Raw genomic sequence first — 26752 nt, forward strand, 5'->3', positions numbered from 1 at the left:
TGTCATTGTTTCCAAGGGTTAGAATGAACAACACAATAAAACAAGAGTTCATAATGTACAATTAGCAGAGAATTTTAACTTACTTCTCTTTTCCCCTCATTCTACTGAAAATGAGCTGATAGATATCAACTAGACAGTTAATAATGGAAGATGTTGAGCAGACACCATACATTTTGGAAGTGTCTCATGTATACTTTTTAATTTCCATTTCACAATATTATAAAATGAGTGTACTGGCATTATTATCTACTCCATCCATATTTTACAACTGATGGAACTGAAGCACAAAAAATTAAAACAATTTGTTCACAGTCAGTCAGTCGATAGACCAGACTTTAAACCCAAACAATCTAGATACAGAGTCAGAGCTCTTGATCATTACAGTATATGTCTTCCTAAGAAAGACGATTATAGTGGAAACAGGATGTGCCTTGGAATCAGACTGGAACCCACTTGCCAGATGATTTTAGACAAGTGATCTAATGTCTTGGAGTCTCAATATCATTAACTATAACATGAGAAAAATAATAATAGAGCCATATTATATTTGTGCATCTAAATTAGAAGCAAACTTGAATAAACTAACACCACAATGACCCCAAAGTGCATTCATAATAATTTGTGTAATCCTCTTACCAAATTGAATATCATATATTAACATTAAAATATCTAATACAACAAGTGTGGAGTAAACTGTGCAGACCACCATGAACTCTTTAGTATTCTCTAACCCTCCATTTCCCCCCTAGGGATTTGATACTTATCTTTAAGGCAGTATGGTTTAAATTTTTTGGCATCTGCACATAGTGGTATTTTTGCCCCTTCCCTTAGTTTAGCTAAGAAACTGTCAAACTTTAGTGTGCATAAGAACTATCATACAACAGAACATACACAAAGTTTTGCAGACTTTTTTTTTACAGGCATTTTAGGGGATTTTGATGGATCACTTTAACTCTTACAACCTTACATATTTGTGTGTAGTGCAAATATCCAAGTACCTAATGCAACTCTCCCTTTTGAGCTCTCTGATATTGCCTTCATCCTGTAAGTAAAGTGGCTTCCTTAAATTGCTATTTCCCTGTAGAAGATATATTAATCTGTTAATGATTTTTCTTTCTCTTTCAATAAACAGTACTGAATATTAAATTAGAGTTGAAATGTAGGCAACAGTTTTCTATTTTGATATTATTTCAGCTATAAGAAGAGTATAATTAACCATCTCCAGATAGTGTGATGACTTTTTATTTGCATATATTCACACCCTTTGAATTCATGAATCCCTTGTTTCCTTGGTATATTTAGCCATGTAAAATCCTTGTTTATTTCTTTAGTTGCTAATATTTTCTGAATTTTTATAAACAACTAATATCACTGGAAAGAAATCTTGAAGCATGAAAGTCTAATGCTGCATCCTTATCTTCCTATAACGGAAAACAAAACTCATGCTTTTCCAGCATCTCCCTGTCTATTTGGTCTCTAATAAGCCAGTATGTAAGAGACTACATAGCAAATAATTAAGAAACTCTTAGAGCCTATATGGGTAGGAAGGCATGCCCCGTGCCTTCTTTCTTAACTTGTCTCAGCAATAATTCCAACCCTATAATCTCCTTGGAAAGAGATTGGAGGCCTCATCCAGCAACAACAGGTGGGACGGCATTCCCTATGCCTGCTTCCTTGGCTTGCTCCTGAAATATATTTCTGCAAACTCTCATTGGACAGAGGTGGAGGGATCTCCATACCTGAAAAAAAGGGGGGCACTCCCTATACCTTCTTTCCTGGCTTTCTTCAGAGATAGATCCAGACCAGAATGATTTCCTTGCAAAGAGGATGTGAAACTTCTGTTACTCTGAAAAACATAAATGGACACCCCCATGTCCCTTCCTCCTCAGCTTACTCCAGTGATAATTCCAGTCCTACAATCTCTCTGTGGAAACAGATTTGGGGCCTCTGCTGGCAAGAACAGGAGTAAAGAGACTCTGTACCTTCTCCCCTGGCTAGCTCCTTAGATAAATTCCTACAATCTCTTATTGGTGGGAGATGAAGTGATCTCCTTGTGGCTAAAAAAAATGTGGATACTTCCTTTCCCCTCTTTTCCAGCTTGCTTCAGTGATAACTCCAGACCAGAAGGCTTCCCTTGCAAGAAGGTCTGAGATTTCTGCTTGCTTTAACAGGAGAGTTGGCACTGCCCATGCCTCCTTCTCCAGCTTGCTCCAGTAATAATTATATCCTTAAATCTCTTGATGGAAAGAAGTTAGAGGCCTCTGCCAGGAATTACAGAAGAGATGGCACAACTTGAGCTATTTTTCTTAGCATCCTCTAGAGATAATCTGTAATCTCTCGCTGGAAGAAGGCTCTGGGACATCTCTGTTCCTGAAAGGGAAAGTGGACATCCCAATATGCCTTCTTCCCCATCTTGCTCCAGCAATAAATCCAAACCTACACACTCTTTTTAGAAGTCATTTCTGTATAGATCAAGCATCCCAACCTTTATAACCTTCACCCAAAAGAATGACTCCTAAATCACCTAGCCCTGGAAGTTGACAGAGCTGTACACTCTCAAATCTTCTAGACCACAGAGAACAAAACGTTGGCTTTTAAAAGTACAAACATTCAGTAGTTATCTCCCCATGTTCAAAGTGAGTAGTTGGACCAAGAGTAAAAGCATCTGCTTCAGACACTGGCCTCAGTGTAGAAATGGGTAAAAGATGAATTCTGGCTGTCAGCTGCTCTGTAAGTAAAGAAGAAACTGGATCACACATCTAACACTCCAAACTCTCTAGTTGCATGCAAAAGGACTGGTTTGATCCCACCTCTCTCAAAGCAATAGCACTACTTTGCACTCTAATTTATTGGGAACCACTAAGAACAAAAATAGTAGGTTGAGCAAGCACATAGTTTGGAGGTGCGTAGAATATCTGGCCAGACTAGTTGGGGAGGAACATTTTCTACTGGAGACAAGTCTAGCAGGACTAGAAAAGGTGATGCTCTTATCTGATGCGCATACACTATCACAGAAGAGAAATAAATTTTTTTAAAAATCAAAAAATGTCCTAAATAAAAGAAAAATATAAATAATCAGAAACCAACTCTAATACAATGGAGGTATGTTATTAACCTAACATGGAATTATAACCTATAGTCATAAATGTAAAACCTAAAATCATGAAACCCCTAGAAGATAATCTAGACAATGCCATTCCAGATATAGGAATGAGAAAAGATTGCACGATGAAGATACCAAAAACAATTGCAACAGAAGCAAAAATTGACAACTGGACTCTAATTAAACTTAAGAACTTTGCACAGTAAGAGGAATTATCAAGAGAGTAAACAGACAACCTACAGAATGGGAGAAAATTTTTGCAAACTATGCATCCAGCAAAGCTCCAATATCCAGGATCTATAAGGAACATAAAGACATTTACCAGGAAAAAGTAAGCAACTCCATTAAAAAGTAGACAAAAGAAATGAACCAACAAGCATATGAAAAAAGCTCAACATCACTGATCATTAGAGAAATGCAAATCTAAACCACAATGTGATACCTTCTCACACCAGGCAGAATGGCTATTACTAAAAAGTAAAAAAAAATTAATAAAAATAACAGATGCTGGCTGGCTTGCAGAGAAAAAAGGAATACTTATGCGCTATTGGTGAAAATGTAAATTAGTTCAACCACTGTGGAAGACAGTATGGCTATTTCTCAAATACCTAAAAACAGAAATACCATTTGACTCAGAAATCCCATTACAGGATATATACCCAAAAGAATATAGCTCATTCTATTATAAAGACACATGCATGCATATGTTCATAGCAGCACTATTCACAATAACGAAGACAATGAATCAAGCTAATTTCTATTGATGGTAGAATAGATAAAGAAAATGTGGTACATATACACCACAGAATACTATGCAGCTATAAAAAAAAAATGAGATCATGGCCTTTGCAGGAACATGGATGGAGCTAGAGGCCATTATCTTCACCAAACTAACACAGGAACAGAAATCCAAATACTACACGTTCTCACTTATAAATGGGAGCTAAATGATGAGAACATGTGGACACATAGAGGGGGAAAATGATAGGATGAGGGAGAGGAGCAGAAAAAATAACTGTTTTTTACTAGGGCTTAGTACCTGAGTGATGAAATAATCTGCACAACAAACTCACTATGACACAAGTTTACCTATATAACAAACATGCACAGGTACCCCTGAATCTAAAAGTTATTAAAAACAATCTAAGCTGAGGAGGAAAAAGACAAGAAAAAAGAATAAAGATAGACTAAGGGACTTATAGGACACACTAAGTGAAATAATGTACATGTTATCAGAGTAACAGAAGGAAAAGATAGAGAGAAAGGAACAGAAAACACATTCAAAGAAATAATGGCAGAATACTTCCCAAATCTGGGAGAGGAATTAGAAATCCAGATCCAGGAAGTATAACAAACACCTAATAGAATGAATTCAGAGACCCACAGCAAAACACATTATAATCAAATTGTCAAAAGTTAAAGACAGAGAGAATACTGAAAACTGCAAGGGAAAAGCAACCTGTTACATGCAAGGAGGCCCTCATAAGACTAGCAGTAGATTTTTTTTTTTTTTAACAGAACACCTACAGGCTAGATGGCAGTGGGTAATACATTCAAATGCTGAAAGAAAAATAAATAAATAAAAGTAGCACCTAGCAGCCAAGAACACTATACTCAGCAATCTTGCCCTTTAAAAATAAAGGGGAGATAAAAACATTCTCAAACAACCAAAAGCTGAGGGAATTTATCATCACTAGGCTTGCATCACAAAAAATGCCAAAAGGGGTTCTTCAAGGTGATGAAAAGTTTACTAAGTAGCAACACTGAAATATAAAACTCACTAATGAAATTATATAGTCAAGCTCGGAATACTCTTATACTATAGTGGAGGTATGAAAATCAGTTTTATCTCTAGTCTAAAGGTTAAAAACAAAATTATTAAAAACATAGCTGCAAAAAATGTCTAAGGGACACAAAACATACAAATTACAAAACATCATAAAAGCAAATTGTGGGGTTAAATTAAAAGTGTACATTCTGTGCAAGTAATAAAATTTAAGTCTTTTTACCTTAAAATAGACTATTATTAGTATAAGATATTTTATGTAAGCCTAATGGTAACCACAGGCACAAATCCTTAGTAAATATTATTAAAAGAAAAGATTCAAAGCATATCACCACAGAAAAATCATCAAACTGCAAAGGAAGATAGTAAGAGAGGAAGAGAGAAACAAAGGATCTATAAATTAAACAGAAAATAATTAACAAAATGGCAATAACAAGTTCTTCTCAATAATTACTTTTAATGTAAATGAATTAAATTCTCCAATCAAAAGACATCAAGTGGGTGGATGGATTTAAACAAAAAAAGACCCAACAATATGCTGCCTATAGGAGATTCATTTCACTTATTAGGACACAAATAGACTAACAATGAATGGATCAAAAAAGATATTCCATGTAAATTGAAGCAACAAAATAGTAACAATATCTATACTTACATCAAACAAAATAGACTTCAAGTCAAAAATTTTAAAAAGACAAAATAGAGAATTATATCATCATAAAAAGTCAATTAGGGCGTTATAACAATTATAAATATATATTTACCCAACATCGGAGCATATGTATATACATACATATATTTAATAGTCCTAAGGGCAAGATAGACTACAATACAATGATCATAGGAGAATTAATGTCCAACTTTCAACATTGGATAGATCTAGACAGAAAATCAATAAGAAAATCTTGGACTTGAACTACACTCTAGACCAAATGAACCTAGCAGACGTTTACCAAATATTCCATCCCAAAACAACAGCCTACAAATTTTTCTCAAGTGCACACAGAACAGTATCTGGAATAGATTACATGTTAGGCCTCAAAACAAGTCTCAACAAATTTAAGAAAACAGAAATCATATTAAGTATCCTTTCTGATCACAATGCCATAAAACTAGAAATCAATAACTAGAGGAATTTTGGAAAACTCACAAATATATATAAATTAAACAACATGCTCCTTAACACCGATTGGTCAAAGCAAACATTAAAAGTTATCTTGAGACAAATGAAAATGGAATCACAACATGTCAAAACAATGGGATGCAGCAAAAGTTGTCATGAGAGAAAAGTTTATGGAAATAAAACTCTACATCAAAAGGGAAGAAAGATTTATAATAAACAGACGATTTTTACACCTCAGGGAGCTAGAAGAAGAACAAATTAATCTCAAACTTATCAAAATGAAGAAAATAATATAGATCACAGCAGAAATAAATGAAATTGATATTAGAAAGAAACAACAGAACACATCAGTAAAACTAAAAGTAGCTTTCTGGAAAAGATGAACAAAACTGAAAAAAACTTTAACTAGACTAGCAAAGAAAAAAGAGAAGACTCAAACAAAATCATAAATGAAAGAGAAGACATTGCAACTCATGCCACACAAATACAAAGGATTATAAGATACTAATATGAACAATTATACATCAAAAAATTCAATAACCTAAAAAAAGAATGAATTCCTAGAAACATGCAGCCTACTGAGATTAAATTAGGAATATTTGATAAAGGGCTAATATCCAAATATATAAGATACTCAAACAAGTCAACAGCAGAAAAACAAATAACCGAATTAGAAAATAAGCACAGATCTGGACAGATATTTCTCAAAAGAAGAGATACAAATGGCCAACTAATATATGAAGAAAATGTTTAACATTTCTAATCATTAAGGATGTGCAAATTAAAACTGCAATGAGAAACCACCTCATATCCGTTAGATTGGCTATTATCAGTAAGAAAAATGACAACTAGTGTTGGTGAGGATGTGGAGAAAATAAAACCCTTTTACACTGTTGGTGGGATTATAAATTACTACAATAATTTTGCAAAATAATGTGGAGGTTTCTCAAAAAACTAAAAACATAGTTATACAATATGATCTTGCAATTTTACCATATGATCCAATAATCCCACTACTTGGTAAATATCCAAAAAATTGAAATCAGTATGCCTAAAAGGTCTGCACTCCCATGATCATTGCAGCATATTTAAAATATCCAAGATATGGAAGCAGCCTAAGTGTCTACCAATGGAGAAATGAATAAAGAAAAAATGGTATACATATAATGGATAACTATACCATCTTTAAAAATAAGGAAATTCTGTCATTTGTGACAACATAGATGGAATTGAAAGATATTATGCTAAGTGAAATAATCCAAGCAGAGAAAGGCAAACATTGTATGATCCAACTTATATGTAGAATGTAACAAATTCAATCTCAGTATGGCAATTCCTCAAGGATCTAGAACTAGATGTACCATATGACCCCGCCATCCCACTACTGGGTATATACCCAAAGGATTATCAATTATTCTACTACAAAGACACATGCACACGTATGTTTATTGCGGCACTATTCACAATAGCAAAGACTTGGAATCAACCCAAATGTCCATCTGTGACAGACTGGATTAAGAAAATGTCGCACATATACACCATGGAATACTATGCAGCCATAAAAAAGGATGAGTTTGCGTCCTTTGTAGGGATATGGATGCAGCTGGAAACCATCATTCTTAGCAAACTATCACAAGAAGAGAAAACCAAACACCGCATGTTCTCATTCATAGGTGGGAACTGAACAATGAGATCACTGGGACTCGAGAAGGGGAACATCACACACTGGGGCCTATTATGGGGGTGGAGGGGGGAGGGATTGCATTGGGGAGTTATACATGATATAAATGATGAATTGATGGGTGCTGACGAGTTGATGGGTGCAGCACACCAACATGGCACAAGTATACATATGTAACAAACCTGCACGTTATGCACATGTACCCTAGAACTTGAAGTATAATAAAAATAAAAAAAAGAAAAATAATTTTTATATATGAATACATATGAATATTCATAATTGAATATATATGAATATATAAGATATATTATGAATACATATAATATATTATATAAATATATAATATATATTTGAATATATAAATATACATAATATAGTATACAAATATAACAAATATACTTTCATATATATGTGTATGTGAAAGTATAAACTATCTTCCAGATCTCTAACCTCAGAGTTCATGGTCTTTTCAATGAAATGACACACCTATACATCAAGATTACAATGCAAGATAGCATATATTCAAGTACCAGGCAGTATGGTAAAGATGTGTCAATGATATAGAAATTCAGAGAAGTGAAAGTTTACATTTTAGAGTTATGGTCCTTAAGAAAATTCTCATGGCAGAGGATATTAAATGTTTGTTATGTTGCATGACAATGTATTGCTTCTATAGTTTAATGAGCAAACTTCTTGGTGTTATTTTCCCACCATACAAAGAGATCTAGGATCTTCTTAACCTCCAGAGTGGGAACAAATAACATTTTATATTTTAGTGGAATTGAGAAGGGGTTGTCATTCTGAAGATAACTTTGTTTGGGGGAGGAAGCCCAATAGAAAGAATGATAATTTAGTGACTGCTGTGAATTGAATTGTGCCTTCCTCCAATTCATATGTTGAAACTCTAACCTCTAGTACTCCATAATAAGACTGTATTTAGAGATAAGGCCTTTAAAGAGGTGATTAAGGTAAATAAGGTCTTTAAGTTGGGTCTTAATCCAAGATGACTGGTGTCCTTAAGATTAGGATACAGACACGGGGGGAAGACCATGCGAAGACCCAGGAAAAGTAGGGGCGTCTACAAGCCAAGGAGAGACACCTCAGAAGACACTAACCCTGCCAACAGCTTGATCTCTGACTTCTAGCCTCCTGAACTATGACAAAATAAATTTTGTTGTTTAGGCTACCCACCCTGTGACACTTTGTTATGGAAGCCCTAGCAAACTCATACAGATACTTATAATGAAAAAAAATTATTTAGCTCCTGTTTCTGCTGGGCACGTCTTTCATGTTGGTCTGGCTCAGCTAATGTTGATTGGCTTTGCTCATGTGTTTGAAGTTCTTCATCAGGTGAAGGCTGAGGTAAAGGCTGAGTTCACTCTCTTATATGGAAGTGGACAGTCTTTCGGCTGTGATTCCTAGTTCTCCCATGTAGGCTCTTAATTCTCCAGAAGGCTTACCTGGGTTTCTTTACATGCTTCTTGGGATGGCATGAGCAGGAAAAAAGAAAAGTGAGCTCCATAGTGAAAGCACTTTTCAAGCCTCTTGCTTGTGTCACATTCGTTAATATCATATTAGCCAACACAGGTCACATGACCAAATCTAGATGAAAGCAGCAGAGAAAATGACCTCTGGATGAGCATAACATCAGAGTCACCTTGCAAAGGGCACATATGTAGAGGGAAGAAAATAATTTGTGGCCAATTTTGAAATTTACCACAGAGAAAATAGGATTTTGGTGTTTCAAAGATTTAAGGGAAATGAATTTGTTTCCCACAAATACCTATATCCTTGGAGACTGGTACAAGGACTGTACCAGAAGTAGAGAAATTTTGATCCATGTAGAGCATAGTGCTTTGAATGTAGGCCCTAAACATCTACAGCTTGGGAGTCTTGCTGGTTCCTCATGACCAAGTTTGGCAGAACAGAGTAAAATTTCCATGAGACAATCAAGCTTCAATGGACCATCATGGGCAAAATATAAAACTAAAAAATTAAGAAATACTTTAAGGATTCAAGCCATAGGATAGATAATGGAGAATCAGTCAAATCAGCATCAGTAACTATAAGAAAAAGCAACAGGCAAGAATGACTCTTAGTGGTACACCAAAAGCCCCTGAAAGTTTAACACAACCATAAGGAGCAAGAAAGTACTCCTGTAAAAACTTTCAAATCATTGACTTTGAACTTTTCATCAAACTTGATAACTGTGTGCTCAAGCTGTATTGAATTTGATTTAAAATCATAAATAAATGTTATTTACATTGCATTCCAAATTACTGATAAAAAATTGATACATACAAGTAAAAATTAATATGAAAGAGAAGGTCATTTCAAACAGGGTTAATAGCACTAAAGAAGACAAAGAGGAATATGGAGTGTCTCTGAGTGTTTGTTGTGTGTATGTGTATGAATGAGAGGCAAAAGTTGTACTACAGAAACTCCAAAGTACCTGAACAGAAGACATGGTACGTATTATGGCTTGCCTTAAATGCAAGAACAAGAAGTTTAGATTATATCTGATTAGCTGTAGGGAGGCACTAAACGAGAGAAATGTCAAAACAACAGCAACAACATTATTCTAGGAAGATGGAAAATCCCCAAAACTCCTCTGCGTATTCTCAAGAGTGTCAAGAAATTTTCATTAAATATCACAAATTAAAATATATTTTGATTCCTTTCAATTTAAGATAATAACACCTGCCATTTGGCACTCTTAGGAAGATGTAGGAGACATGACATGAACTCAGACGTGAAATAACAGGGATGGGCTGGCTCAGAATTTTTACCTAGCTAGTGAGAAACCCGGTCTCAGTTGTAATCATTGCTTTCACAATTTTTTCAGTGCCTATATGTGCCAAGGAGTGTGTGCGTTGGTGGATCAATCATGCAGCATAATGTATTGGAAAAGTAAGGGCTTGGAGTCATACGGGACTGATTTTTCACTCTATCTCTACTGCTTATAGCTATGACACTTGCATGGTGTTTTTTAAAAATCATTTTATGCCTCAGATTCCTTATATGAAAAATTAAGGAGGGGTAATAATGTACATATCTTATAGCTTTTTGTGATAAATATGTGAGAAAATGTACATAAAGCACTTAGCATTGTGAGTACTGGTAGTAGGTATTTACTAAGTGTTAGAGCTAGACACAAAATAAGATGGCGTTCCCCCTTATTCTTATCATTCTTCCCACCCGGGCCCAGGCTCACTCCTGACATTACTAATCATTGCAAGAATTCAGACCAAGCAAAGTGTTCAAATGGGCAGTGACAAGTCAGATTTTGTTTTTGTTCATGCTCCATTGAGAAAGGAGTTAGTTATGGAAGCAGTTACTTGAGAATTCATTTTTTTTTCCAAAAGATGAGGTTGTTTCAGGCACTTTTTCAAAAACAATTCAGTCTGTGTCCTTGAGACAGTTAATGAGATATGCTAATTCAGTATAAATAGGTCTGCTATGAATTCTTTATAAGAAAACATCTGCTTGGCTCACTGTGTTTTGTTTTCTAGGGAGGAAGTCAGACTTTAAAGACAATAAGATATGATAAGGTACAAGACACACTGCCTTAAAAAAAATACTTAAATAACAAATTGTTTCTCAGTTCAAGCTCTAGAAGAACTAATGATTAGACAATACAAAGCAAAGAAAGATGACTCATAGAATTCCAGTGAATGAGACACTAGACATGTAGGCAAAAAGGTTAAAAGGCCACAATAACAATTCTGAATAGTTGAGTGAAGTTGGAAAAAATCATGCTTGCCTGAATTAAACCAGTGTAACCCAATGAAACGACGCTGCTTCTAACTATGGCTCAGGGCCCAAAAATAATTTCGTCCTTGAGAAATATGTCAAAAAACCATGTTATGAGGTTTTAGGTGTTTTTCCCCTTCCCTCCCCTCCCCTCCCCTCCTCTTGCCCCACTTCCCTCCACTTCCCTTGCCCCCCTCCCCTCTCCTCCCTTCTCCTCTCCTCTTTTCTCTTCTCTTCTCTCTCATTTTCTCTTTACCCCAATAGCAATTTTTCAGAAGAAGGAACAGTCAAGAAAATGAGAAATTTATTTGCTAGCTACATTCTTGGGAGCAAGACAAAATTGCATTTGTACAGAAGTACAAACCAGAGTTTTTACTTTAGTTTCCCTGGTTTAATACAATCATACTAAAGGAAAAAATATTTAACGTCCTCAATTGCTATACAGACAATTATAGCTGTGTTGCTTATATGCATCTCATTATTTATGCCTGTGGAAGACACACAGCTTATATAAATGGAGAGAAAAAAGAGTAAGCAAGATAGTTTGGTCATTTGAGAAATACAAATTATAGATGAGCTATTTCCAGACTTCTAATGAGAGTTAAAAAGTGAAGCTGGATATATAACTCTGCTGGGAGAAGCAATAATGTCCAACACAAGGCTTAAAGCAGTGGGTGGGAAGCTAAAATGCTTCCAACCCTCAGACCCAATGATGTCCACTTACCCACAAAAAGAGCTCCCTCACACATCTATCATACTAAACTATGGAGGAGGAATGATTAGAGATAAGAAGGACTAAGAAATCAAGAACAAAGGCTAGAAGATACTGAGTAGAGAAGATAGGAAAGAAAGAAATAAAAAGCCAAAGAAGTCAAGAAGAGGATAGGATGGGAAGAAAATGGAACATGCAGAAGAGGGAAGAGAAAAACAAGAAAGAATTGTGAAACAGCAAATAAAGAAGGAAAACTGGGGTAATATGGAATTATTACATCATTTAGTAGCAGGAGAGTGAAATTCAAGCTTCTTTGTATTAAAACACATTACCAAGGTATACAAGACCCTGTATGCTATCACCTTTTCCTACCTCTCCAGCCTCATTTTTATACCTCTCTTCATGGGCTCTAGCTGCAATGATTTTCTTTCAGTTTCTCCAACATACTTTGCTATTGACTTCAAAGGCCATTTAGTAACATATTATGTACTTTAAAGATATATGGGAATTTTTAGACATAATTTCGTTATTGGTGTCTAAATGAGAGAACATAATTTTATATCATATTATTAGATATAAATAAATTTTATTCATAATTTCTCACATGGTCAATTTCTATAAATGATGTCTAAGCATGAAAGAAGAATACAAATTTTTGGCATAAATATGAGTTTACAAATATTTTTGAATGTCCTCTGTTTGCCATTTCTTTGCCTGACAAATCAGTTTTTGAGAGGAGTAAGTTAAAATCTCTAACTATGATTATAAATTTATCAATTTGGCTCAGCAGTTCCATCACTTCTTTGATTTTGAAGCTACATTTCAAGCATATATATATATTCATGATGGCTATATTTTCTACTATTTCTACTATATTTTCTACTATATTTCTACTATTTATTTCACAGCACCTATTTTCTTCTTTATAATATGCAATGCCTGGAACTACATTTTTATAGATATTAATTTCAAACCTGGATATTAAACAATACACTACTAAACAAACAATAGGTCAGAGGAAAACAAAGGGGAAATTTAAAATAATCTTAGCATGAAGAAAAGTGGAAAAACAATCTATCAAAATATATGGGATGGATAAAAAGCAGTTCTAAGGGGGAACTTTATAACAATAACTACATTAAGAAGAAAGATATCAAATAAACAATCTAACTTTATACCTTGAGGAGCTAGAAGAAAACACTAAGCCCCAAATTAGCAGAAGGGAGAAAATAATAAAAATTGGAATAGAAATAAATTAAATATAAACCAAAGAACAATATAAAAGATTAATGAAGCATACAGTTGGTTTTCTGAAAAGATAAAAAAAAACCCTTTTGCTATACTAAGAAAAAAAGAGAGAAAATTTGAATAAATGAAATTATAAATTAAAGATGAGACATTACAGCTGATGCTTCATAGATGCAAAGGACTATGACAGAACTATGAACAATTATATGTCAACAAATTGGAAAGCCTGTAAGAAATTGGTGAATTCCTAATGTACAAATTATCAAGACCGAATTAGGAAGAAATAAGAAATCTGAACAGACAAATAATGATTAAGAAGAATGAGTTAGTGATTTTAACAAAAAGCCTCCCAACAGAGAAATGCTCATGACCTAAAAGCATCACTGGTGATTCTAACAAACATTTAAAGAAGAACAAATATCAATTCTTTTCAAAGTCTTTCAAAATTTGAAGAGGAGGAAAATCTTACCTAGTAATTTTACAAGGTTAACATTACTCTGATATGAAGCCAGAGTAGGACAAAAGTAAGAAAATAAAAGTAGAGGCCAATATCCCTAATGAACATAGATGCCACAATCCTCAAAAAAAAAAAAAAAAAACACTTGCAAACCAAATTCAACAGCACAGTGAAAAGATCAGACACAATCTTTTATCCATGGGGGATTTATCCATGGAATGAAAGGATGTTTCAGTATATGCCAATAATTAAAAATAATATACCACATTAACAGAATAAAACATAAAAATCACATGATCAAGTCAACAGAGGCAGAAAAAAATCATCTGACAAAATTCAACATCGTTTCATCATAAAAACTCTTTTTTTTTTTTCTTTTGTTTTTTGAGACGGAGTCTCACTCTGTCGCCCAGGCTGGAGTGCCGTGGCCGGATCTCAGCTCACTGCAAGCTCCGCCTCCCGGGTTCACGCCATTCTCCTGCCTCAGCCTCCCGAGTAGCTGGGACTACAGGCGCCCGCCACCTCGCCCGGCTAGTTTTTTGTATTTTTTAGTAGAGACGGAGTTTCACAGTGTTAGCCAGGATGGTCTCGATCTCCTGACCTCGTGATCCGCCCGTCTCGGCCTCCCAAAGTGCTGGGATTACAGGCTTGAGCCACCGCGCCCAGCCCATCATAAAAACTCTTAACTAATAAACTGTACAATTAATGTACCTTAACACAATGAAGGCCACATATAACAAGCCAGCCCCACAGCTACATCTTACTCAAGGTGAAAAGTTGAAAGTTTTCCTCTAAGATCAGGAGCAAGACAAAGATGTGCACTCTTGCCACTTCTATTCAGCCACAGTCCTGAAAGTCCTAACCAAAGTAATTAGGATAGGAAAAGAAGTTAAAGTCACTCAGATCAGAAGGAAACTCAAAATTGTCTCTGTTTGCAGATAACATGGTGCTATGTATAGAAAACCCTCAAGATGCCACCAAAAAACAATTATAACTAATTAATGAGTTCAATAAATTTGTAGCACAAAAATCATCATAAAAAGTTAGTTGTGTTTCTGTACAGTAAGAATGCACTGTTCAAGAAAGAAATTAAGAAGATAATTCAATTTGTAATAGACCAGAAAGAACAAAATGCTTAAAATAAATTAAACCAAGGAGGTAAAAGACCTATACACCAAAAACTGTAAAACACAGATAACAGAAATTGAAGAAGACACAAATGAAAAGATATTCCATGTTAATGGATTAGAAGAATTTATATCCTTAATATCTCCATATTACTCAAATCAATCCACAGACTCAATGCAACCCTTATCGAAATTCTAATGGCAATTTTAACAGAAATTTTAAAAATCCAAGACTTTATGTGGAACCCACTAAAGGTCCTGAATAACCAAGTGAATAGCCAAAGCAGTTTTTGTCAAGAAGAACAAAGCAGAAGGCATCACCTTACCTGATTTTAAAACACACTACCTAGATATCTAATTAAAACAGTGTGGTACTACTATAAAGAAAACAGACATACAGACCAATAGAAGAGAATGAAGAGCCCAGAAATAAACCTACTTACAGTAAATTGATATTTGACAGAGAGCCACAAATACACAATGGGGAAATGCTAATCTCTTCAATAAATGATACTAGGAAAACTGGATCTTCACATTAAAAATACTTAAATTAAACCTTTACACCCCACCATATGCAAATGTCAAATCAAGTGGATGGAAGACTTGAATGTAAGACCTGAAACTCTAAAACTATTAGAAGAGAAAATAGGGAATCACCTCTTAACATTGGTATGGGCAATGATTTTCTTGGATATGACCCCAAAAGTACAGGCGACAAAAGCAAAAGTATCAATCTGAAAAGCTTCTGCAAAGCAAGGGAAACGACCATACATAACACACACACCATAGAATGTTATCCATCCTTTAGAAAGAAAGAAATCCTGTCATTTGCTACAATATGGAAAAAACTGGAGGACATTTTGCTAAGTGAAGTAAGTCAGGCACTGAAAGACAAATACTCCATGATCTCAAAATATAAAGAATCTTTATAAATCAGTCTCATAGAAGCAGAGTCAAATGACAGTTGCGAGGGTGTGGGGGTTAAAGGAATGGGAAGATTTTGGTCAAGGGGTACAAAGTTTCATTTACGCAGGATAAGTAAATTCTGGAAATGTAACAGACAGACAACACAGTTACTATAGTTATTAGCACCGTATTGCATACTTGAATTTGCTATGAGAGTATATCAAATATTCTCACCACATAAATGTTACATATGTGAGTTGATGAATATATTAATTAGCTTGATTGCAGTAATAATTTTACAATGTGTACATATATGAAAACATCAAAATATTGTGTACCTTAATTGTATACAGATTTTGTCAATTATACCTCAATAAAGCTGGGAAAAAAGTTAATTTTCTGTTACCCCGTACCTACTTCTCATTCTGGTGTGAGGCCCACTCTCAGAAAGAGAGAAGATGAAATACACTAGGAGCAAATAAGTCATTTCTAATCTTTCTCTGTCAGCTTCAAGTATCAAGCCTTCCTTGCTTTTCCTCTTATTTGAAGTATACCGTTCAAAGCCCTTTTATTAATCTTAGTTCTTAGTGTAAACTCACATTCACTCTGAATCTTAGTATTTCTCACATCTTCTTATACCTCATGCCATTCATATATATGCTTGTTGATATTTATCCTTTTCTTCTTCATTTGAATAATTTCTTTCTATTCATAATTATACCTTTGAGAGTTCCCAACACTGTTGAATCTTTCCCTTCTCTGGTTGCAGGAAACAGAATCAGACATATCTTTTATTTGTGTTTTTTTTTTGTTTTATTCTACTTGGTTTTTTTAACTTTTATTATTAATTTTTGTGGCTACATAGTAGGTGTATATATTTATATGGTATATGAGATGTTTTGATACAGGTATGCAATCTGACATAAGCACACCATGAAGAACAGAGTATCCATCCCCTCAAGCATTCATCCTTTGAGTTACAAACAATCTAATTACAATCTAAATTATTCTAAAATATACAATTAAGTTATGATTGACTATGGTCACCATGTTGTGCTATCAAATAATAGATCTTATTAATTCTATTATTTTTGTACCCAATAACAATCCCCACCTCCCACCCAGTTCCCCACTACCCTTCCCAGCTTCTGGTAACTATCATGCTACTCTCTATGTCCATGAGTTCAATTGTGTGAAGAGGAAGTTGTCCCCAGTCTTCCCTCTCCTCTCCTCAGGCAAAAAGAAAAGGTCTGTTTGGGAGCTTCTAGCTGTGCAGCCTGGGGTTAGGGGAGGCGTGCTGCCAGTGCTCCCTTTGCTACCCCAGCTGGTGTCTCAGTATGTCACATGCCCCACCCACTTAGTCCACAGTCTCTGGGTCCAGTTTAGCCCTAGGACTTGTCTCAGAGTTGCAGTCCTTATGGCCTAGGTCGCCTTTCAAGTTTACTCGGAGACAGAGCGCGGTAACCCTCAGTGGCAAGGTTTGCAGCCAATCAAGTTCGGACCTCTGGGATTGGTAATTCCCCTCAGGCTAGAGCTGGTTTAAATGTTCCCTCAGTGGGAGAACATCCACTGAGTTTATTCCAGCTTTTCTTTCTACTCTAACAGGACAGCTTTTGTTCCAGCTTTCCTTTCTACTCTAACAGGACAGCACTGAGTTTAATGCCTCCCAATTGCTGTGTTCTCCCTCCCCGAGCACCCAGGGATGCTCTACGCACCATGCCACCACTGCTGGAGGGCAGGGGGTGGCATCAGAACTGTTTTTGCTCTCTTCAGTGCCTCTTTCAGTGATATAAAATTAAAACCAGGCACTGTGAGTGCTTACCTTATTTTTGGTTCATAAGAATGTGTTTTTTTACTGTGTAGATAATTGTTATCTTGGTGTCCTTGCAGGGGGGATGATCAGTGGAGCATTCTATTCTGCATCTTGCTCTGCTTCCTCCCTACATACCACACATATCTTTTTCTTTAAATTTATAAATGTACTTTTCAATAGTTAGCATAAACACAACACTATTTTGCACAGGTGGCACATGTTGAGGACAGCATTTTAGAATATCCTGAAGGATTATCTCCTGAAAGGAGATAGTAGTTGGAAATAGAGTTGCAAGCCAGGGACTGTGGGCTCAGTATAGCAGGGTATCTGGGATTGAAATAACTCACTAACACACACACACACACACACACACACACACACACACACAATACTTTCATTCTTAAGTTTGCTTTAGGCTGGCCTTATGGGATATCTCCTATTAAAACTGCCCCATTACTAAATAGTGCATCTAGTTATCTGGATTTAAAATACACCATGGGAAACTGTCATGTCAGATTGTTTTCTAAGTTGAGCTACATGCTTCAATTCAGATTGTAGAGGAAGCTCTGTAGTCTAATGCTGTCAGACACTAGCCTCTGGCTATTCTAACAATTTAGATATTAGATCCATATTCACATTCAGAAAATGAATTCAAAAATGCCTGCCAATTATCTTTTCTAAGTTATGTAAAATGCTATTTATGGTAGATGGGAAGCTGTGGTTGTCATATTCTAGGGTTGGTTCGTCAGCATCATTTCCTCTCTTCAAACAGATAATCTACTTACTTATACCTAAACTAATTTGCTCTATTCCAGAAAATATTCTATCAGTAAGATTTATTCATAGAGTAAGATATACCAGAAAATTGAAGAGAATGACACTATTTTTCTGTTCTTGAGGTTTCATCTCATTTCACTTTTACAGAGACTGAAATTCAATTCACTGTAGCTATCACACTTTTTTCTACTATTTGCCCCATCTTGTCTTCTTCATTCATATTTCCTCTAATTTCTCCTAGAGATAGAGAATAACAAAGTTGGAGAATGGAGGCAAGAGGGTGGTGGAGGATTAGAGTAATTGAGTACTAGAACTATCCAGTTGCTCTTTGTTTCCTCACAGTTACTTGCATCAGTGGTTTCCAAACATTATTCTGAAGATATCCCAGGCTCTCAGGAGAGTCTTAGAGTTCCACATAATACCTACCAAATGGGGATCTGAGGTTTTAATTTTTTAAACAATGGACATTTGTTTATTAATTCAATAAGTATATATTGTGTACCTATTATGCACCAGGCACAACTGTGGAGACAATGTTAAACAAGACCAACAAGAATCTGGTTTATTGATACACAGTAATTATTCTGAATTGATTAAAATACTGCTTATTTCTGCAGAATCATGGAAAGGAGGACTTCTTTTCATTATACCAGGCATGAACATAGGAATGCAATCCTTCTATCAGGTTTGGACAACTAGAAGTGTGATTGATAGGCCTGGAAGTAGACTAATCACTGCCCTAAACCCTGTACTAAGCCTTGTATGTGTTTGCTTCCAGATCAGATAGTCTCTGATTCTCTAATTTTCACTTAACTCTAATTGATGCTACTACCATTTGCATCTTCATAGTGCAAAATCAATGCAGTAGGACCATTTTATAAGGCTGGCATCAGGAAATAGTATAAATATCAGCCTCATACCCTATTCTCATTCAGGATTTTACACTTGGAGAGACATGATTTAGCCTACTCAAGTATTGTTGAGTGATTTTCTTATAATATGGTTCTAATGTTGAAAGACCAATTCTGAAAATTAAATAATTCTTTTTAAGATTCATTTTAAATGTCTAAAGTATATAATTCCAAACATGATGGGTCCTTGGCAATAAGGCATTTAGTGAATAATTCAAAGTGTCTATTATGTCATGACATCAGTGACATGGTAAGGTGATTTTTCACTTCTGTTTTCAAAAAGTAACCTGAGGATATATTGTGTCCCCTCCACATCAGTCAGATAACTGGTATCTTTCTATATGCAGAAATAATACATTGCCATTGCTGCAGCTAAAAATATTAAAATTTAAATTACATTCTACCCTGCTGTCAAGATTGTATTAACCAAACTTAAATATACTAAAAATGACAGTATAATAAAATACAGAGTATGATAAATCACTGTGCTTCTCTATTTCATACATGTGGAGAGAAAGCTGAATTAAGTGCTTGAATCTCCCCTGCCTAAACTTGTCTCAATGTTTCAACGTTAGTAGGAAAAAAAAAAGAATTTAAATTAGCATCCAGTTCTATCCTTAGAAGATATTCCTTGCTCAGGCAGAAATTATCATCACAAGTGAAACTAAAATCAATTTAAACTTTATATTTGTCATGGGCCAAATGGGGGTGGGGGTAGGATGTGTACTGAAGAATTTAATTTAATAGTTGTTCTAAAAGCAGAATATCCAGAGTCACACTGATTAAGGAACAGGAATCAATTTTAAGATGTCACCCTTTTCCCCCCCAAAAAATGAGAAGTATAGAAACAAAAACAAACTTCCACCCATAATCATAGAGAAATTTTATATGTAGTACATCATGGCAGATAAACAGATAACTTTTATGAAATCTGTAAGTGGGCACTGCTTCTCAGCAGCCAAATAAAATATCACTTTAATGGATAATAAGGCATAAAACTTTTCTTAACATATTTAAAATATATTCATGGAGTACCTACTACATGTCTGTTGCTGATCTATTTGCTGAGGAAACAGATGAATAATAATGATAATGACCACCATCATAACACTTAGCACTCATATAATGATGCTTACTATGTGCAGTTACTCTGCTAGGAGTGGTTTTATACATAGTCTCTCAATTAATCCTCACAACAGCCCTATAATGTAGAGACATTCACTACCACTAACTTACTAATGAGGCATGAACGCTGGCTTAAGAGACTTTCTCACGGGTACATATGCAGTAAGTGGTAAATCTGAGATTCACACCTAGGAAGTCTGCTTCAGAGTCTGCATTGTCATGAAATTTATATTCTAATTGGAGAAGACAGATAATAACATATAGATAAATGTATTAATCAGCAAGACAACCTCAGCTATCAATAACTGTTATAAAGAAAATAAAACAGGACAATATACTAAAGAGTCGCTGGGGAAGTAATATTAGACAGGCTGGTGAGAAAAGACATACATTGCATTCAGCAAATATTTATTGAGCATGTACTATGTGCCAAAAACTACTAAAAGGAATCCATGGTGAAGAACTGGACAAACTTCCTATACTCACGGAACATACATTATGGTAGGAAAGATAATTAATAAAAGATCACAAAAATTAACATGTAATTATAACATAGCAATAATTTCATAAGCGTTACAAAGGAAATATAAATAAGTGGAATGAGAGATGGTAATAAGAGGAGCTTGTTTTCAAGATTGAGAGTAAAAGGTTGGGCGCGGTGGCTCATACCTGTAATCTCAGCACTTTGGGAGGCCAAGGCGGGCGGATCACCTGAGGCCAGGAGATCAAGACCAGCCTGGCCAACAGGGTGAAATCCCGTTTCCACTAAAAACACAAAAATTAGCCAGACTGGTGGCAGGCGCCTGTAATCCCAGCTACTCAGGAGGCTAAGGCAGGAGAATCACTTGAACCTGGGAGGCAGAGGTTGAAGTGAGCCAGGATCGCGCCACTGTACTCCAGCCTAAGCGGGAAAAAAAAAAAAAGATTGAGAGAAAGTGATCAAGGGAAAACTTGTCTAAAAAATTCCACTTAAGATGAGTCCTGAAGAAATAATGAAATTTAATCAGATGATAAGAATAGTCCACAGTAAGGGAAAAAGTAGGTAAAGTCACTGCAGCATAATAGAGCTTGCTGCTTTCAAAAAACTGAAAGAAGGCCAGTATGACTAGATTGACTAGCTTGTAGAAAGCAAGGAAGGAATGATAAGCAATGTGAAAAGATCACGAATCTGCTGTATGAATAAGTGATTGGAAGGAGTAACTTTAGAATTAGGGAGACCCAGTTAGGAAAATATTTCTGTAATTTAGCTTAGGATTTATCTTGCTGCCATTTAAAAACAGGTGTAGATTGGGTCTTTGTTGCTCCATATTATATTATAGCATCAGAAGAGGTTCAAAAAAGGAGGACTCTAGTAATCTTAAACATGGAGGAGAAAGACAAAGGTTCAAGGAAAAAGAATGTTTTGTTTACTTCTATACTATATCCCCAGTGCTTGAATCATTGCAGATACTCAGTAATAGTTTGGCAAAGTAAGCTAAATGGAAAAGGCTTCGAGACAGTGAATGCACAGTTGTTTACCAGACTCTGAAATATAAGGCCTAGGGAGGTTGCTCACTTCACACTGAATCTTGAAAAGAGTTTATGTAACTCTATGTTTCCCAACTTTTCATGTGCATGAGAATCACCTGGGGATCTTGTTTAAAATGCAGATTCTTGTTCAGTAGTTCTGGTAATGGGCCTTTGATTTTACAGCTCTAGCAAGTTCACAAGTGATGCTGATACTGTTCATCTATGGACCACACTTTGAGAAGCATTTAACAAAGGCCCAGGTCAACATTAAAGTTTGAGAATCACTGGTTTCCATGACCTCTAACTAGGCTCTCTTTTAACCCTGGTATTTGATAATTTCAGTAAGTCGTTTCAAGACAAATAAAAAAGATTAGAAGTATTAAATTATTATTCACAAAAGAAGAGGTTAGCTGAAAATAAAAACTAGTCCAAGATGAATTTAGGTAAATTCAGAGAAAAGCAGATTCACATATAATGGACTGTTAAAAGAAGGTGGAGATATTCTATAGCTACCTAACCTCTTTGGCAGAAATTATTGCCTGTGGCAGGGACGTAGTACAGCTCTAATTTAATGGTTAAATATTCCATTTGTCTATGATTTATCTACTTTGATTGCTTTTATTTTACAGAGACAGGGTCTTACTATGTTGCCCAGGCTGGTCTTGAATTCTGGTTTCCAGGGGTCCTCCTGCTTTGGGCTGTCAGAGTGCTGGGATTGCAGGCATGAACCACCGCACCCGGCCTTGATTGCTTGAAATGCACAACATAGCTCTCTGCTCTGTCTTTATTACGTTCTCAGCCAGACTTCCCTATGGGCCCCATTCTGCTACAGTCACTGGTGGCTGAGTTGTGACCCCGGGAGGTAGCCAGATGAAGACACCAATGCCTTTGCCAGCTGTTGCTCATCTGAATAAAATTAACCCATACATTTCCTTAAATTGTTCTGAGACTAAGCACAGTAGTCTGTCTTGTGCTTTGGTGACTTTATTTCCATTCAAGACTACCTGATGTTAATTTAAAAGTAGTTTCCCCATCAATAAAATTGATCTATAAATAATGTATACAGGCTTAAAATAGCACGTATTTGTGTGTGGGTGTATGGGTGTAGGGGAGGAGTTGAGAGTTGGCAGAGGATACAGGGAGTGTTTTCCGGAATATACAGTGTGGTCCAAAGTAATTCCTAGCCAAGATCTTGTCTGGGAGGTTACCAAAATTAATTGTCAATCAGTTCATATCTACCATTTTCTTTCCAGGGAAAGTCCACTGCCCGGCACATAGTCCAGGCGCTCCCATCTTGCATATTGTTAAGCTACTGACATAAGTAGCTATTCAATGTCCATTTGCTAAAGGGAGGCATACAGAGCAGTGATTCTCCAACTTTATTGTACAGCAGAATCACAGGAAAAGCTTGTAAACATCTCAATATTCAGATCATACCTGAAATATCAGAGTCTCTGTGGGTCATGCAACTAGTTCAAATGCCACCAGTCCAAATGGACCCTATAGGCTTAACTTAAGGGGGTATTTATAATGTTGGTTATATACTTATTACAGCCCATTTTGTGTGTGTGTGTGTGTGTGTGTGTGTGTAAGAGAGAGAGAGAAAGAGAGATTATTAATGATTTAAATAGGTCAGCATAATTATGGTATTTGGAATGGGTAGGAGAATCTGCCCTAATTCGAGATCTCACTTCTATTAACACAAGAGAATTTGTGGAAAGGTGAACAGTAGTATGCTTCTCTCATAATTTCCTCTGACTTTTCTGTTGAAATGTTGGTGTCAGATTATATAACTCCCACTGGGCTGCAAATAAGCTACACTCAAAAAAGTGATGGATGTGAGCATGTGAGCTGTCATGTAATAAAGATAAAGATTTCTTTTTCTAAAGTTGTATATAGCATTATGAAGAGACATAGCCTGCCTGAACTCGTGCAATTATTATGAACATTCTGTAAGTGATAGAAAACAGGCCTGTGATCAGTTTTATAAATGAGTGCCAGTCCCTAATAACTAATGCACATTGCCTGCAGGAAAACTCTCTTGAAGCACGGTTCCTGGAATCAAGCATTCAGTATTCATAACCAGGGAAATTTTCTTCATTGTGAAATGGAAAATTACAGACTCAAAGATCTAAAAATATTAGAATTGTATATACATTACTTATCTTAGATACAGACAGGGTCACTGCAGTATTATAAACTCATTGAGCTCCCGCCAAAAGGCATCCCTCAAAACTTCAATATCTCCCACCTGGGGGTGGTGAGTGAGGAGGGAGTGACCATAGAGGAAACAACAAAATGGGGAAACAAAGGGAGGGGAAAGGGGGAATGTCAATCTCGAACTTTGTTTATCATAATTTTGCCAAGGGCTATCCGTAAATACAGCTTATAGTAACAGTTAAAATGTATTTAATTATTTTCATGTAGTATCAATTGTGGAAAGTGATTTGCATGTATTACATTATAATTTTGTGAAAAAGGTATTATTATGCCCATTTTACAAATAAAGAAAATAGAGGTTTGGGGAAACCAACTGACTTGTCCAAGACTATATCACTACAGAGTGATAGAATTGCTCCTCTAACCTAAGTCTATCTGACTCCAAAATCCATGTACATAACAAGTCTCCAATACTGATACTATAAAGGAAAAAAATAAGAAACACTTTGGGTTTATGGAATTTTAAAGCTAGGAAAAAGCTTAGTGATAAAATAATTTAGTTTTCCTTTTTAAAAAATAGAAAGAAACCAGTGTCCAGAGTGATAGTGTGATTTGACTAAAGAAATTCAACTCCCAGTCAATTGATTCTTCCACTATACTATCCTGTTAAGTGTATGTTCCTTAGAATGATGCAATATTACGCCCCCACTATATACAGTCCTGCAACCCTGAAGTAGGTACCAGAGGAGATAGAGGAGGCAAAAAATTGTATTATTTCCAGAGTTAAGGAGCTTTAAGTAGAACTTGGAATAAAGGTAATCTTACGTCTTGGTCATTTTATAGTATTTCTAAATAAGGCAAGTTCATGCAGCATAATCTATGTTCATAAGAACAGAAAGAAAGTGAAGGAATGCTGTGATCAGAGCCAAGAGGAAGGAATTGCTTCCTAGATGCGGTGGATACATTTTCTTCACCTGAGCCCTCATCCTGTGTAAGGTTAGAGATGTGAACTAGTTGGAGATTAACACTCCCCTTTTACCCTTCCTTTGTTTCCTTGTTTTGTTATTTTCTCTATGGTTACTCACTCATCCCACCCAGGTGGGAGGTACTGAAGTTTTGAGGGATGCCTTTTGGTGGGAGTTGAATGAGTTTATAATACTGCAGTGACCTTGTCTGTATCTATGATAAGTAATGTATACACAATTCTATATAGGTGATAACAGGAAAGAATTTGCCACACCCAAAGACACCTAGAGGTATGTAAGGTTATGCCTGAAGATATTGATTTGACGTGGAGGATTGTACTTATTTATTTACAGGCTACAAATCCTAGGACAAATCATTTTACCTCCATATCTTAGGGGTTTTTTTGTAGTTCGTAACAAGATCATCTTACTTCATGGATCTTACAAGGGCACTGCTAGGATTATAAGTAAATATTTACAAGATATTTGGAGCAGTATGCGAAACACTATACTTGTATAGAGTTAGCTGCTTTTTTAAGAAGTCTCCAGTAGTTCACCTTTATTCTAAAATATCACCGCAGAACATGAATATTATATTTTTAACTGCAAAGTTTAATATAATGTGTCTACCTATTTTCTAGTATAAGTTTACATAGTGTCTACTAAAAATAGGCCTTATACTTTATAATGTCTTTGCCAGGCCAGAATTTTGATGAACATGTAACTAGATTCTCTGTATTAATTTTTATATATTGTCCTGCCTCCACCACACAAAATATACACATAGTGAGATGGGAAAGAAATCAAATATTTGAAAACGACTTTGCTAGGAAAGCAGAAATATAAATACAGGCCATAGGTTGTATATTTTAATCACAATCTTTTTGTGCCTTGTCCTAAAGTTGTAAAGATATGGAGTAATTTTTAAATTGAAAACAAGACAGGAATTCAGAAGAAACTATTATTTCCCCACATTGTGGGGTTAATCTTCCTAGTGGTCTTTTACATGAAAGCTATTCTTTCTTTTCTCAAACAATAAGGAAAAGACATCCAACCCCTCAGCATACTTCTGGTAGGCTGGAAGCAGAGAGCAGAGAGTGACAATCAGGATGAGAGGATCTAGGGAGACCAGAAGTGTCTACTATAATTTATATTGTCAGTGAAGACCATAGAGATTAATTGGTCAAGTAGAGCATAATACTATATTGGGAGTATGTCATTATGATTAGTGGAATTAGAAAAACAAAGGTCAATAACCCCAGTCAGTACTGTTCCTTAGGAGTCCAGGAAGCCCAAAGTTATCCTTACAGTAAGGTAATCAAAAAGAAAGGATAAATCAGGCATTAATAAAAAGAAAAGGACATAATGTAGTATAGCCAATTTGTTAGCACACCATGAGGAAACTAAGTTGACCACAAATGAGAATAGTACACCAAAGCTAAATTGCAACAGAAAGAGGAGTCACAATTTTTCTGGCTTTATAGAAAAGCATGTCTCCCACTGAGCAGTGTAAGACCACATACAAACATAAAGACACAGAGATATATGAAAACGTATAAAGACAGCAGCAGTCACAACAATAGCAACGACTGCAGT

Source organism: Trachypithecus francoisi, unplaced genomic scaffold (assembly GCF_009764315.1).
Source record: "Trachypithecus francoisi isolate TF-2019V2 unplaced genomic scaffold, Tfra_2.0 Lachesis_group6, whole genome shotgun sequence".
NCBI classification, from domain to species: Eukaryota; Metazoa; Chordata; class Mammalia; order Primates; family Cercopithecidae; genus Trachypithecus; species Trachypithecus francoisi.